The sequence below is a fragment of the Muscardinus avellanarius genome (genome assembly GCF_963383645.1).
Source record: "Muscardinus avellanarius genome assembly, chromosome: 15".
Taxonomy (NCBI): domain Eukaryota; kingdom Metazoa; phylum Chordata; class Mammalia; order Rodentia; family Gliridae; genus Muscardinus; species Muscardinus avellanarius.
In genome coordinates, this window is record NC_137801.1 from 74238100 (window position 1) to 74255334 (window position 17235).

At 36.6% G+C, this 17235-nt stretch overlaps 1 protein-coding gene across 4 annotated transcripts in view; it reads left to right on the top strand.

The window, feature by feature from the left end:
* The window catches only part of CTNNA2 (catenin alpha 2), a gene marked incomplete at both ends in the record, with an annotated part of 1014669 nt that overhangs the window by 562265 nt on the left and 435169 nt on the right, over positions 1-17235 (top strand). The window lies entirely within an intron of this gene.

The following is a 17235-nucleotide window of genomic DNA, read 5'->3' on the forward strand; positions in this document are numbered from 1 at the left end:
AAAAAATTGCAAGAAAAATTACCTTAAGACTTCAGCCACCTCAATAGATTCTGTGAATTCCATATAAGAAAGAAAATACAAACCACAATTGAGAGAGGAGAGGATTTTATGGTAGACATCTCTCAGACTCTTTTATATTGGAAAAAATAATTCTGAACTTGAGAATTGAGGGCTTTCTCTCATAGACATTGGATTTAAAGGCTATTGTATCCAAGGATGTTCACTGTGGCATAACTCTTGCTGTTTGCACAACCTGCAAATGATCCAAAGCCCAGAGTTATAATTAAGGACCTTGTTACACCATAAAAGATTTTCAAATTTTAATCTATGACAACCCACACAGCACTCAGGGCTTAAATACTTTATTGACCAGGCTGGCAGGCTGACTCCTCTGTCAGAGCTGGGAGAGCCCTGCTTCAATTTATCTCTCCCACACTACATATTTGTAGTCATAAATCTTTTGCTAAGCTCTTTGAACATTAAAAATAGCCCAGCATTGCTGGCTTTGCTTGTGGTGCTGTGAAAGCCAAATCAAAGGTACCAGCCTCCTGTGGCCTTTTCATGTCACTCTGCAGCAGGAAATGTTCACATCTGTCCCAGTCCTCACTGTCTAAATGTCAAGTCACACAATGGCATTTCCCGTTTATAGTTGGGCTGCATCTCCCCAGGTGCCTCCCTTGCCCAGAGAGGGAAGCTGAGCTTGGTCCAAGCTGGGTCTGAGCCAGCTACATGGGCCCCTTTTCTTGGCAATGACTTGGGACAGGTGAGTCTTCTTGGTTCTACAGAGATTCCCACTAGATGGAGCGGAATAGCTATTCTGCCAATAGAGCCTGGGCTCCAGATTTTCACTGGACCCACAGTAAGAGACAGGCAAAAGATGCAGCAAAGGCCAGCGATTAGTTTCTGAAAGTTTAGAAAAGAAAGAATTTTGGCATAGATGGCCCAAATTCATACTGCAACCAGTGTCAGGAACTAAAGGGTTACTCTACAGTTGTCTGCAAGGTTGTTTTGGGAAAAGAGTCATGTGTTCAGACGGAATGCTATTTTATGAATGTTCTTTCTCAAGTATGATAATGATTTTTGTTGTTGTTGTTGTTGTTTGGATTTTATTCCAGTGGTGAATAGAAAGAAATTTTATGAGGTTATCTCACAGACACTATACAGGAATTTCTTTGTCTCTTCCTTCCTTTTCTTCTTTCTTAAGCTGTTCCCCTACTCTCTTATAATACCAGCCATATTGTAGCATAATTGGCACCTAATAATCTATACATATTTATTTTTTATTTTTTATTGAACAAAAATGGTATACATTTAAACTATATTTGGTGCCCTCTCTCCCCGCCCCCATTTTCCCTTCCCCCCTCCCACCAATGGTTGTCCAGGGTAACCATGTCATATTCATAATTTTACACATATTCGGATGTAGACCCTCATTAGTCAAGATCAGCCTTCCTCCTCTCCTTTTTTTTCCATTCAAACTTTGCTGATATTTCCCCTCCATTATCTGGAGTCCCACTGGTATCCTCTGTGTTCCCTAGTTTGGGAATAATCTGTACATATTTAAAATGGACAACTAAGTTTTCCTTTTGATGGTTTACATAGAACCGCCACCACAATTGAGAAAATGGATGTAACTATTGTCCCTTAAACTTTTCTTATGCCCTTTGGACTCTGCTTCCTGCTCCTTCCTATCCCGCTTCCATCTCTAGTCAACTGCCAATCTGTTCTCCATTACTATAAATCATTTTGTATTTCCTAGACTTTTATATAAATGGCATCAAACAGTATGTGCTTTTTTTACACAGCTTCTTCCCCTCAACATAATTGTCTTATGAGTCATCCACATTGCATCCTGTATCAATAGTCCATTCTTTTTTATTATGATTATTATTGCTGAGTAGCATTTCATATACTATAGTTTGTTTATCTATTCATCTGATAATGGATATTTGAGTATTTCCACTTTGGGACTGTTCCAAAGACAACTCCTCTAAACATGTATGCCTGAGATTTTGTAAGCTTTCATTTCTCTTGGCTAAATACATAGAAGTAGAATAGCTACTCTTGGTTGAACACGTAGGCATAGAATAGGATCATATGAAAGTACGTTGAACTTTCTAAGAAACAAACAAGACTCTTTTCAAAAGTGGTTATTACATTATATATGCTCATTGACTAGGAGTCTCAGTTTTCCATATCCTGGCTAGAATTAGTTATAATTCCTATTGGAAGACATCAATCTAGCTCTTATGGACATCTACATCAAACATGGCCTCTTATCTCTGAATCAATGTTTGGGCTGTACATAGAAATTAAATGGACATGAGGGATATAAATGACCTTACAGAGATACAGAAACTATCTACTTTTTGATACTCCAAAAAATTTAGACTCATTGGGTAAGATCTAATTGAATGATGTGTGCAGGCATGCCTCTACCATCTTGTACTCCACTAAGATGTACAACTATAATACACCAGTAAAAAAATTTTAGATAAAATATTGGGAAGTGGAAAAATAAAATTAATATGGGTTAAAATTTCTGTCAATTATTCTATAGGATAAAAGGAAAATATACATTATATAGTAATTGTTGCTCATAGATTGAATAAAATATGCTTACAGATAGAAAAATGTACTTTAGACCATTCTTCACAAAAAGAAACCATTTAGCTCATGTGACCATTTAGCCCAAACTCCTAGAGCAGAAGTTCTTGCTACACCCTTCTGTAATATAGTGAATGACCATAAGCTCATTACCTCCTGGGGAAGCCTATTTCTACAGTCAAGAGCTTTGCTCACAAAGCAGATTTTTATCTAACAAAATAATAACTACTACTTGGACACATGAGGTGATTATGAATCATTCTACACTGTTCAATTAGATAGGGTTGACAGCATATGGAAGCCAAGTTGGCCCTCAGACAACAGCACCCCTTCTAGTTCTCATTTGTACATCCTAGAATCATAAGTCCAGGTCTCATCTTAGAGATAATGTGGTCCCATAACTCTTAACCTTTGTTCCTGGGAACCAGATTTGGAATTAGAAGGAGGAAGAAAAGGGGGCTATCAATCAGTTTTTTTGTCCATGTTCTTTATAAGGACTTTTACCACAAAGTTCTATAAAACAAGAGTCTTATCACCTAAGAAAAGGAAAAGGGCAGGAAGGAAAGAAGGAAGGAAGGAAGGAAGAAAGAAAGAAAATCAATGGTATGTTCTGTTTCTTATTCATCAGTTGAGGATTAAGAGAACTCATCAAATGATATCATTTGTACCTGAGGTCTTGCTTGTAGCAGTGGAGCTGGGGCTGAGACACAGGGCTCCTAGATTTAGTTTAGTATGACCTTCATAGGACCACATTTTATTATTATTATTATTATTATTATTATTATTATTATTATTATTATTATTTTGGTGGTACTGGGGTTCCTGGAAACCCTTCTACCTCTGGGCTACACTCCCAGACCTATTTTTATACTTTTTTATTTGGAAACAGGGTTTCTTAAGCCAGCTCACGGCTGGCTTCGAACCTGCATGATCCTCCTGTCTCTGCCTCCCAAGCGCAGGGATTACAAGTGTGCGCCACCACGCCCAGCATCCACATTTTATTCTTAATTTCAAGATTAACAAAAGAGAAAAGACCATTAAACCTAAAGATATGCTCTTCTCATATGATACAAGCCAGATATTTTCTAGACCATCAAAGCCACCAGAAAAAAATAATATTAGAAAAGAAAAAATGAAAGAAAAGTTCAACAACAAAGGACTAATTCAAATTATCTGCTCTGAGATATTTATGTATTTTTGGTCTGTACAGCTGTGTTTCTCTTATAATACCTCTTACTAAATGTGGAAACTGAAATCAAAAGAAGTAGTGGGAGTTACCAGCATCTCCTCCATGGTGATTTAGGACAGTTTAGGGTGTGTGGATCTCTCTGACATTAGGGGTTTGTGGAGGTCTTCAACATGGTCCCTGCAGGGAATACAGAAAATATCTTCAAAAGATTGGAATGACTGTGCTGAAAAATTCATTCTCTACTTAAGTTGAGGCATCATGATGCAGGTGGCATAGGTCTTTGTATAAGCAGAAAAGATAGGTGGGCAGAGCTGGTGAGACATCTGGTCCCTTGTGCTATTTTGAGAGTACAGTGGCCAGAATGGTGTGCCAGAGCATTTGTCAGCAGCTTCAGAGAACATAAATATACCTGAAGATATCCCTCTGGGAGACTGTTTGCTAATTATCCAGTGTTTTATCCATTATTTATGCTTGTATTTAAACAATGTTTGGCCAAAATACACACAAAACATGGGTAGCAATGTTTTGAAGAATTCTGCTTGCAACCCTAACCAAGTATTAAAGTATTTACATATTATTTAACATGCACAACTTATTAACTGATGTCAGCATTAAAATTATGTACTTTTGAAGTCCAGAAATGAAGTTCAGACCATAGACACAAGGGTCATTTTATTTTATTTTATTTATTTATTTTTGAGCTACTGGGGATGGAACCCAGGGGCATTTGACCTCCAGGCTACACCCCCTGCCCTATTTTTTTATTCTTTATTTTGAAACAGGGTCTCACTGAGTTGCAAAGAGAGCCTCACTAAGTAACCGAGGCTGTCCGCGAACCGCGATCCTCCTGTCTCAGCCTCTCGAATACTGGGATTACAAGCGTGCACCACCACGCCTGGCTACAGAGGGTCATTTAAAATAAACAGAAAGGGAATAAATATTTGTCACGAGACACTGCTAGATGAAATTATTTTATAATATAGCTCCTTTAATCTACTCTTCAATTCTAAGGCATATAAGATTGTCTTTCCTCAATAAACAAATAAAATAAGTAACTTTCCCAAGATCACAAACCGAGGTTAATATTTTTACCTGAGTCTGTCTAATATCAAAGCTTATGCTCTTTTCATTACTCATGACAACAATTTTAGGTGTTTGGTAGTGTTTGGCAACACTACCAGAGGATGTCATAGTTACATATATAAAAACACCAATTCTTACTCTCAGGTGAGTCATTCCATAGTAAACCCTCCTGAGACTCTTGTCCCGGAGCTTTAGGACTAGAGGCAATATTAGTGGGACAGAAAGGGGATTAGAAGATCCCAGGACCTTTGAGACCCAACCTCTGTGGCTTAAGTGTCCCCGGAAAATGAAAGACCAACTGTTCTCGGCGTGGTGCTCACAAAGAATTATGCAGCTCCCTGTTGTCATTTCCCTACTGCATCATGCATCTCAGCGGGGGAAACAAGAAATTCCAGGCACAGGAACTAGAGACACCTACTAGAGAGAGCCTGGCGGGAGATTCTTTACCTGTCTTTTAAACTGGCTTCTGTGTGTGTGTGTGTGTGTGTGTGTGTGTGTGTGTGTGTGTGTGTGTGATAAAGCAGGCGATATTACTTTGCAGAGACTAAAACAAACAGAAAATTATAAAGTGCACAAAAGGATTTTCCACGCTGCTGAGCCTTGCCAAGTGTTCACACTTGAATTCCCCTTTTTGAATTCATTATCTCAAGACAGCATTTGGTTTGGAAAGCCAGGGCAGCTGAGCTGAAAATGTGTGTTATTACTTGATGGTTCTGTCTGGGAGTAAGCTGCAAAGGTTGCAGTGTTGGGAACTAGCTTTGCTGGTTGCAAATTATTTGTCAGTGGGCCCTGCCTTTTACTCTAATCCTTGGCCTGCATGAGGCCCTATGGAAAGTATTAATTTGATGTTTTTTATGATAGCATGCATTTGGGAATGCTAACTTAATCTAAAATACTTACTAGTACCTTACTAAAACTCACATCACCATCATTTTCACAATCATTAGTTTGAAGTATTTTAAGCCAGGTAAATATCCAGATCACAGCCACACAGAGTCCTTACATGGCTACTCTTCTGTTACATTCTTATCTATCATTTTTACTTCCATCTGTTATGCCATTTCTTTTTATTATTCACCTTTTCGATCCTAATTCTACTTGTCATTCAGTGTCCACATTCCTGCCCTTTCTTCAAGATTTATGAGACCACCAAATTCTAGAGAACTTGTCTTCCCCTGGCTCCTTGTGACAATTATTTTCTGTTCTGGTAAGCCAAGAGCTAATCAGATGGTACTTAAAGATATCCATTTTTAATCTTGAATAGCAATTTAAAATTATTACTACTATTTAAATTTTTTACATGTTTATAGCATACCTTCCAAGTAGACTGGCCACTTCTTCAGATTCAGAGATATATGTTCTTTCATTTAGTATCTGCCATAGCTCCAAATCCTTACCTCTCAATGAGGTAGATAGACTTCATGAAAAGGTTTCTTCTACTGACTGAAAGAATAATTGATAAAATTATGCTACTGAATAACCAAGTGTTGAAGGTGAGAAAATCACTGAAACTCATTTTCTCCCTTTCTTATAAAAGCTGTTTCACAACTGGCTATATGAGAGGGTACCTTAGGAGCTCATTCTGAGCCCCCAGTTCATGCATGGTTTTGCAAGAATTTGTTTAATAGGGCTGGGAAGTGAGGGAGTTACTAAAAGAAGAAATAAATTTCTGTTAACTGCTACTGTTTGCAATTTGCTACTGCAAGCGGTAAGGTAAATTTTAGTGTACATATATAATACAAGTATATCGATTGGACTGTTTTTTGAAAGTTATTAGTGCAATTAAATTGACCTTCTGCTAGTATTGAAATAATTTGTTTAGTGAAAACTGAGAAAGTGAATAGTGCACAACTTGAATGTAGTAGGTTAAAGAACATTGGAGATATGGCCTCTGTCAAATCACTACAAAGGCAAAGTATGGACCTATTGTGCAGTTTTGTGTTACAAAAGATAAATACTGTTTAGGAATCCCAAACCAGAAGAAGCTAGGTGGTGGTGAAATCATAATACCAGGAATATGTCATAAATATGATGATGTGTACTGCAGACTTCCAAGCATTCAGGTATCTATTTGATTGCATTGGCTTGATACTAGAATCTCACTGCAAACAGTGAACACTATGTCAAGGAAAGAGTTGCTCAGTTGCCACTTCTGGACATCAGCACATATTTTCCAGCCTCACCTCCAGGTGACCAACTTTAACTGGCCAAATATAGAATCTCTGTGGTGCTCAGAGACAGCACATTATCCAAGACAGGAACTAAGATTCTTGTATGTCAGGATGCTCTCTAAAACACAACTCCACTTATCTCCGCACAGGCCCTTACATTGCAAATAAGAGATAGCTCTGCGCAATCCTCCTGTCTCCGCCTCCCAAGCGCGGGGATTACAAACATGCGCCACCACGCCGGCCATGCCAATCCTTTTGATGAAAATTTCTTCTTGAGAACATCACTTAGAGAGTTCTGTGCTGTGCATGGCATGATAACAAGAGGAGATAATAAACACGGGACAGAGCTGTTAGCATGATGCCCACACTATATGACAGCTTACAATATATGTCGTATTTTTAAAGCCATCCAAATATGACTCTCTTGGGCGTATAGATGAAGACAAAGGCTTCAAGGACCTATGGGATTACCAAAATCTCTGAAAGTGAGGAGGATGAAGATCAGGAATATAAATTTTTCCAAAGCCATGATTCTTACAAAAGTGTGATAACTGTTCTAATTAGGGTTATAGGTTTGGTATATGACTGCAGAGAGCACAAAACATATGGGATAAATGAGGTGTGTCTATGCATCAGGTTGGTAGTCACCATAAGGCAAATAAATTCATTCAGAAGCAAAAGTTAGGTAACCCAGACAATATTATAGCCTAGAGGTCTACTACCACTACCTAGATTTGGAATGAAATATGAAATCCATTTGTGGTCTGTAAGCATGGGATATAAATTTTAAAATTTATTAGGTTACAGGTGGTATATGTGTGAAGAGAAAAGAGAATAACAAGAATTAAACCTAGAAAATATGCCCACGGTAGAGGCCAGTTTAGGAGGAAAAGAAGTAAATACTCAGAGCTAGAAAAAGAAACAAGATCCCCTTTCCTTTGCAAGGGGTGCATAGAAAAGGAAGGCTGGAAAAAATTTTAAAACTTCCCAAACCTTCAAAACCTCTCTCCCAATCTCTTATTTTCTGTGAAATAAGTTTGAATGTGAGGGGCAGGTACTGATGCCTGGTGTTACCCAAGGGGGACACGCTTCATGAAATTGAGGAATTTGAGATTTCTTTTTTAGAAACCATCACTAACAATCACAATAACAGTGTCTATTGTATCCTTTTAACCGTTGTGTTTGGATCTCACATTCCTCATCTATTAAATGAGAAGACTAGAGTCCTTAATCTCTTGTACATCATGGAGCCTTCCCTCTGTCTTTAAAGGATTTCTTTCAAGACTTCCTTGAGAGAATCTTCCCCTCTGACTGACTGCCTTGTAGCTGTTAGTCACTTCCTAACCGCAGAGGGTATCAGCTGGTCCATGTCACATCTTGAACAAATCTTCCTTTAGGACTTGGAGGACAGCCCCCAGTGTCTGTTGTCTTGCTTTTATCCACTTTTCTTAATCAAAGTCTACTTCCTCCTCAGGCCTTACTCAACTATTCCTCATTCTTTGAATTCTCTGTGTTATCTTTTCTGAGCTGTTTATATCTAGCTTTCTGATCCCATCTAAATGAATTTCCTTTGACATGTACAAAACACTCACCCACAGGCTCATGTAACTTAAATTATATAGGGGAATAGCAAAGATTTAATAAGGCATGAAGTCTGGAGCAAAATAAAATTAGAGGAAGTAAATTGATTCCTATATTGGTTGGATACCAGAAACCCAGAATAAATATCCCAAGTGGTCTTACCTTAAGGTTATTGAAATCTAGAATTTCTCACTGAAGTGATCTAAATGTTAGAATTGTAAAAGCCCTTTAAAATTGACACCTATGTAATAATGTTCTTTCCTCCCTCCCTCCTTCTCTATCTTTCTCCTTTCCTTTCTTCTATCTTTTTTTCTTTTTCTTATGGGGATTGATTTTTCGAGACTTTGAATTTCATACTGAGAACTGTGACCTCTTTATCTTTTAGAGCTACAGACTAATTATTTGATGTCTCTCTCTCTCTGCTTTATTAATTTAAAAGTCCCTCTTACCATTCTGGTTGTAGCCTCTTGCATGCCCAGCCCACTGAGCGGGAGGTTCATCCTTCAGATGATTAGTAAGCTCTTGTCAAGATAGATGGAATTTTAGACTTATTCTGAAGTGCAGCCTCTTTCCATCTGCTTTGGAAACAGCTCACAAATTCTTCTTGTTGCTTCAGATGTGATCATCAATCTCCTGCCAGAGGAAATTAAGAAGTGTTATTTGTTTGTTGGGTAGGAGACTTTCCAGAGTTTTGACCCTTAATTTGTTCTTCCTTCTTTGTGCTTTGTCTATAGCTTCCAGCTAAGGGTTTATAGAGTTTTTGGGTTTTTTTTTTTGAGACACACTGCATGAAAAATTGTTTTATTCCATTACTGTCCCATTTGGTCTTACATATTAAAAACAAACTCAGCCACTCTGCAGCCTCATTTGTGTCTGCATTCTCCCAACCACCGTGCTGCTTCCTTGTGAGGTCTGTTTCTCACCAGGTGATTCCTGGATCCCTGAGGATTTGCTCCAGGGGAGTAGCCATCTTTCCTAGCGGGGTTGGCCATAACTGGCTGGCTCCTTTCCACCTAGGCTGGTGCTGAATACACCTCTAGAACATAAAGTATTGACCCCAAAAATGAAGAGAGAGAGAGAGCAATGGCTAAAAGCTAAATAAGTCCCAGTTTAGTAGTGAAGCACAAACTTTTCCTTAAATATTTGATAAGTAAAATGTCTTAAAACTTCAGTTTTTACTAGCATTGGTAGTGATGAAAAACAGTAGAGGTGAAGGAGAGGATTGTTTTATAAAAATATAAATCCGTGGATGCTAGAGAGAAATTGTGGGGAAAAAAGAGTTCAGATTGGTGAGGAGAGATAGCAGTAGCATAGTGGTAAGGTGGAAGGGGACTTAGGGAGAGCAGTGAGAAAGAGAAAGGGAAGACCTGTTGATGTAAAGTTTAAATAATCCCTATATATTTGTGAGGTTGTAGATGCCAATTTCAATATTATGAATAAGGAGTGGGTTGGGGGCTGAGAGAAAGGGAGAGAAAAACACTGTGTGCTATGGGCAAGTAGGTTTTTATCACACTAAACCTCAACATGATGTATGGTTACAATGCACCAATAGAAGGATATTTAAAAGAAATGGAAGTTCATATCATGTACGTGCTGAACATTGTGATTGTAGTCAGGGGACAGAGCCATATTTTTCTCTTAGACTCCTTAGCACCTTTCAATCTTCCATCATTAGCAGACTCCTCTGGAAGGAAAGGTGATGTGGTGGTATCATCTCTATAGTATGCTCTTGTTCCTGCATAGAGTAACCTGGCAGGCAAGGCAAAGCGAAACACTGAGAATTCATTGCAGCTTGTATCCAGGTTTCTCCTTTTCTTGTCATTTCTCTGACCACCATGATAAGGTTTTTAATTTCTTTTTTACTTATTTTTTTTATATTGCCACATACACATGATGTTTGGAAACATATATATGTATGTATATATGTATGTATATATGTATGTATGTATGTGTGAGCATATGAGCACATATGTATGTATATATATATACATATATATGAATATGAAATGACTAAGTCTAATTGGCATATACATTACCTCATAGACTTACCATTATTTTGGTGAGAATACTCTCCAATCACTCTCTTAGCATTTTTATGGTTAAACAGTTTCCATTAGATGGCTCCAAACAGGAGACAAATAGATGGTCAAAAAGTGTATGAAAATGATCATTATCACTCATCATCAGGGACAGAAAAATCAAAGCCACGAGGAGTACCACCTCATTCCTATAAGAATGATGGTCATTATCAAAAAGATAACAAGAATCCTAATAGATTCCTGATGGAATCTTTGCAGACTCCTGATACAGTGTATTATTATTAAGCATAGACCCAATATTGTATAATAGATCTTTCCTACTTATTCTTCTTTCCTAAATAAAGTGTTGTGTCCTTTGACCAACATCTCTCCAACCTCTACTCCCAGTGATGTTAGCCCTTGATAACCAACATTTTACTCTCCTGTGAGATCAGGGTTTTATCTTTGAACATGAGTTGAGATGATGTGGTATTTATCGTTTTGTGCCTGACTAAATTTTACTTAAAAATAACACTTTCCAAGTTTATCCATGCCATCACAATTGGGAGGATTTTACTCTTTTTAAGCCTACATAGTATTCCATTGTGTATATGCAAGACATTTTCCTTATCTATTCATCCATTAATGGACTCTTAGGTTGATTCCATATCTTGGCTTTTGTAAATAACGCTGCAGTGTACATAGAGTGCAGATATCACTTTGACATACTCATTTCATTTCCTTTAGATATAGACCCAGTAGTGGGATTGCTGGATCTGGTGGTAGTTCTATTTTTAACTTTGTGAGGACTCGCCCATACTGCTTTCCGTAACACTTGCACTAATTTACTTTTCCATCAGGAGTTTGCAAGGATTGCTCTTACTCCACATACTTTCCAACACTTGTCATCTTTTTTATAATAGCCATTCTTATAGGAATTAGGTGGTATTCACTGTGGTTTTAATTTTTCCATTCCTGATGATGAGTTATAATAAACATTTTTCATCCACCTTTTGACCATCCATTTGTCGCCTGTTTGAAACCATCTATTCAACTTCTTTGATCATTTTTTTAACCAAATTTATTTTCCTGCTCTTGAATTGAGCTTTTTGTGTATTTTGGATATTACTCTCTCCTTAAATGTATAGTTTGTACCTATTTCCACCTGTTCTGTAGTAGATTATCTTTTTGTTCTATTCACTGTTTCCTTGGCTGTACAGAAGTTTTTTACTTGCTGTAATCCCACGTGTCTATTTTTTTGCCTGTGCTTTTGGGTTCATATCCAAAAAGTCATTGCCCAGACCCGTTTCTCCTTTATTTTCTTCTGGTAGCTTCACAGTTTGGGGCCTTACATGTAACTCTATTATCAATTTTGAATTGATTTTCATATATGAGATGAAGTAAGGATCTAATTTCATTCTTTTGCATATGGATATCTAGTTTTCCCGATACTCTTTACTGGAGATACTACCCTTCCCTAATTATGCATTGTTGGCTCCTACATGTAAAATAAAAAAACGTCTACTGTAAGTGTGTGAATTTTCTTCTAGGCTCTTCATTATGTTACATTAGCCTATGTGTCCATTTTTTATGCCAATACCACACTGCTTTAGTTACTATAACTGTGTAGTACATTTTGTTGGCAGGTAGTAAATATCTCCATCATTTTTCCATTTTACTCAAGATTTGTTTGACTGGTCAGTGTCTTTTATGATTTCGTATGAATTTTAGGATTATTTTTCTATTTCTATGTAGAATATCATTAGTACTTTGATACAAATTGAGTTAAATTTGTAGCTCACTTTAGGTAGTATGAACATTTTAACATTATTTCTTCCAACCCACAAAATATCTTTCTATTCATGTCTTCCTTAATTCCTTTCCTCCTTCTCTTCTTCTTTCCTTGCATCCTTCTTTCACACCATTTTTATACTGGGAATTGAACTCTGGCATTTTACCTATGAGCTACATCCCCAACCCTATTTTTTTTTATTTATTTTTATTTTGAAACAAGGTCTCACTATGTTGCTGAGGACCTCATTAAGTTGCTGAGATTGTCCCCAAACCTGTGATCCTCCTGACTCAGCCTCCCAAGTACTGGGATTACAGGCATGTGCCAATAGGCCTGACTCTTATCTTCTTCAGTTTCTTTCCATAATAGTTTATAGTTTTCAATGTAGAGATCTTTCACCTCTTTGGTTAAACTTATTCCTAGGCCTTTTCTTCTTTTGTAACAATTATGAACATGAACGTTTTCTTGACTATTTCTTTTCTCTCTTTTTTATTTCTTTTTTCAGATAGTTCACTGTTACTGTAAAGTAATGCTACTGATGTTTATTTGTTAATATTGTGTCCTAAAATTTTATTGAATTTGTTTATTAATTTGGATAGTTTCCTTGTTGGATGATTTAAGGTTTTCTCTATATATTTCATCTGGAAATGGAAAGTTTTTAATTTCCTAGTTTCTAATTTGGATGCTTTTTCTTTCTATTTTCTGATTGTTCTGGTGAGGGCTTCTGTTACTGTATTGTAGTGAGTGTGGGCATCCTTGTCTTATTCTGAGTTTTAAGGGAAAATCTTTTAGCTCTTCCCCATTGAGTATGATGTTAGCTGTGGGTTTGTTACATAAGACCTTTATTGTGTTGAAGTACATTCTTTATCTAATTTGTTAAGCTTCTCATGAAAGGATGTGGAATTTTGTCAAATGCTCTTTCTCCATCTCTTGAGATGATTGTACCTTTTTGTTGTCCTTCAACCTCCTCATGCAATGTTCTATATTTATTGCCTTAACATACATTGAGTCATCCTTACATCTTTGGGATGAAGCCCACTTGAACATGGTGAATTGTCTATCTAATGTGCTGCTGAATTCGATTTGTTAACGTTTTGTTGAAGACTTTTACACCTATGTTTGTCAGAGTTAATAGGCTGTAGATTTTGTTGTTGCTGCTGTTGTTAATTTTTTTTTTGTAATAGTGTCTTTGTTTGCCTTTGGTACCACAGTAATGCTGGCCTCACACAATGAGTTTGAAATGTACCCTCTACTTCAATTTTTTGAAAGATTTTTGAGAACAACTACTATTTATTCTTAAAATATTTGATAGAACGTGACAGTGAAGCCATCGGGTTGCAGGCTGTTCTTTGAGAGGAGACTTTTATTACCAATTCATTATTTTTACTCATTATTGGTTGTTTCAGTCAGTGTTCTCACTACTGTGACCCCCAAAACCTGACAGTAGCAACTTACAGGGCATGTAGTTGCTCATAGTTATAAACATTTCAAAGGGTTCAATACACATTAGACTGTGTGAAGTCTGTAGAGCTCATGGAATGGTGCAAGAAAGACAGAGGGAGAGGGAGAGGGTAAGGGAGAGAAGAGGGAGAGGGAGAGGGAGAGAGAGAGAGAGAGACAGACAGACAGACAGACAGACAGACAAAGACTCTCACATCTCAGAAGCCAGAAGTAGAAAAAGAGCTAGTGAAGAGAGTACAAGGACACATGCATAGCAACTAAAGGCATATCCACAATGACCCAGCCACTCTCCACCTGCCTAGGATACCACCCATTCAATTCATTGCAATGGATTTATCAACTGATAAGAATAGAACCATCATGATTTAATCATATCACTTCTGAACATTAATACCTGCGCTCTTCAGGGGACATTCGATATCCAAACCATAATGTTAGTCTACTAAGATTTGGTATTTTTCACTATTCAGTCCTGGTAGACCATATGCATCAAGGCATTCATGCCAGGTTAGCCAATTTGTTGGCATATGATTATTCATAATAATCTCTTATGAATCTTGAGTTTCTCCTTTGTCAATTGTGACACATCTTTTATTTCTGATTTTATATTAGGTTCTCATATTCTTTAGTGTAACTAAAGATTTGTCAGTTTTGTTTATCTTTTTTAAAAAATATTGCAAGTTTTTTTAATATTTTCCATTCTTTTCTAAACTCATTTATTTATTACCCAAGAGCTATTATTTTCTTTTTACTACTAATAAAGGATGTAGTTTGTTCTTGTTTTTCTAATCCCATAGGTGCAGTATAAGATTTATGTGTTGTTGTTGTTTGTTTTTTTAACTTGAGCTCTTATTTTTTATGTAAATGTTTATTGCTACACACATCCATCTCAGACCACTTTTCCCATAGCCCTTAAGTTTGGGTATGTTTTTTTTTTTTCTGTTATTGTTTATCCCAAAGGGTTTTTAAAATTTTCATTGACTGATTGGTTGATCAGCTACATGTTTTTAATTTCTATGTATTTGTGAATTTTCTGAAATTCAGTTTTTTTTTACTGTTGTCAAAAAAGATATTTGATATGATTTCAATTTATTAAATTTGTTAAGACTTGTTTTGTAGCATACCATATGACCTATCTTGGGGAATGTTCCACTTGCACTTGAGAAGAATATGTATTCTATAGCTATATAATAAAACATTCTCTATGACTCATATCTATTTGATACAGAGATAGATATAGATGCACCTGATGTTGGATGCATGCATCTTTACCGTGGTTATAGCCTTTTGGTGAATTGATATCTTTTTCACTGTATCTGGACCATTTTCATCTCCTTTCATAATTTTATATTCAAAGTCTAATTTAATCTGCCATTGGCTGGCATAGCTGCTCTTGTTCTCTCTTGGTTTCTACTAATGTGGATTATCTTTTTCTATTTCTTTACTTTCAGTCCATGTGTGTTTCTACAGGTGAAGTTTCATATGGTAAAGGTTTTAAAGAACCTGCAAGTACTTTGAAAACAGATCCTTTTCACTGGAGGTATTCATGTGGGTTACTTAAGAGCATAAAATTCATTATTGACCAATTCAGGCTCAGAATTCAGACCTTCAAAACTCCTGTCCAATCTCCTCCTCCACATTGCTGTGCAAACACCTATGGAATGAGACAAAGATAATAGGATACTATTCTTGAAGGAGTTAATTATTTAATCATCCTCAACCCTTATTGAGCTTATACTTTGTTTCTGTGACTTTTTTAAAGCTTGAAAATCATTTAACTTCGTTGTCACCAACAGAATAACATTATTTTTAATTATTTTAAAGAGAAAACAAATATAGTAGCCTTAGTAGCTCCCCGAAGGTCACACAGTTGGTAATTCATAGATTGGGAATTCAAGTCAAGGTCTGTGGGATTCTAAGATACATATTCTTAAATCCCACACTCAGCTACCTTCCAGTGTCTTCCACCATTAGACATAATCTGATTCTTGTTCATGGAACTTTGTAGTCTGTTTTAATCATTTTGAATTCCGTGTTAAAAAAAACTCCTCAGTATAGCTTGCTACTGTTTTTTGTTATAACCACCATTATCCTGGCTCTATAATTTTACTTCTGTCACCTTGATTCTTATCATCTATTTTTATATTTCCTTAATGTTTTCTTTCTGTTCATCTTCCTCTATATATTCTGTTGTATTTCTGTTATTTTCTAAAGCAATTTAAAACTTATATTTAAATAATTATTAGTGGCAGGAATGACCCCATGTTCTCCCCTATATGTAATATTTAATAGTTTCCTTCCTTGTTTCTTTTCCTCAACACCCCCCACTTTTTTTTTTTTTTTTTTTTTTTTTTGGTGGTACTGGGAGTGGACCCAGGGGCTTTCTACCTCCAGGCTATACTCCCAAACCTATTTAATATTTTATTTGGAAACAGGGTCTCACTAAGTTGCTGAGAGCCTCACTAAGTAGCTGAGGCTGGCTTCAAAACTTAGTGATCCTCCTGTCTCAGCCTCCCAAGTGCTGGGATTATAAGCATGTGCCACCACGCCAGGCCTCCTCAACCTTTGTTTATCTCTGTAACTTTAACTTAAATCTCAAAAAACTTTATAATGCTATCATCTCTCATACAAAATTCACACAAACATATTTTTAGATGTGTATATGGATGGAGGGTGTGAGTGTATATATTATATTATCTTGTAAGAAGTTTGTGACATGTTGAATGAATATAGAGAATACATTTGAAGATGCCCAGGAAGTAAACAATTCAGATACCAATCATGACTTATAGATATCTCTTTAAGAGTTCTTAGTATACAACCCACAGTTGAAGGCTGGAAAGTTTTTCCAGGAAATAATTATAAGGAGAGAAGAAAAACAGTTTAAGGATGGAATTTACTAAACATCAATATTTTATAATCAATAGAAGGAAATTAGTAAAAGTAGAAAGAAAATTATAAAAGCTGAAAGAAAATCAAGAGAAAGGAGTCACGCCATTCAATGGAACAGAGAACTCTAGGAAGGGGAAATGTTTTTGAGACCATGCCTGAAAAGTGTCCCCTAGATCTGATAATATGAATCAAGAGGACATTTGTAAGTGCCATTTCACTGGGATTATTACCATATAAGACATAACGTTGCTACTGAAGATGAAATGAAATGTTCAGAGGCAATCTGGGCTTCCTCTGGTTGACAATGAACAGGTTAGGCTTCTAATTCTGGCTCTCACACCTACTGCTTATTGACTTTAGTCAATACTTTATCTTCCTGAGTCTCAGTTTCCTGAGCAATACAAGCCTATGAATAAATGGCATATGTCTGAAGTTTACTCC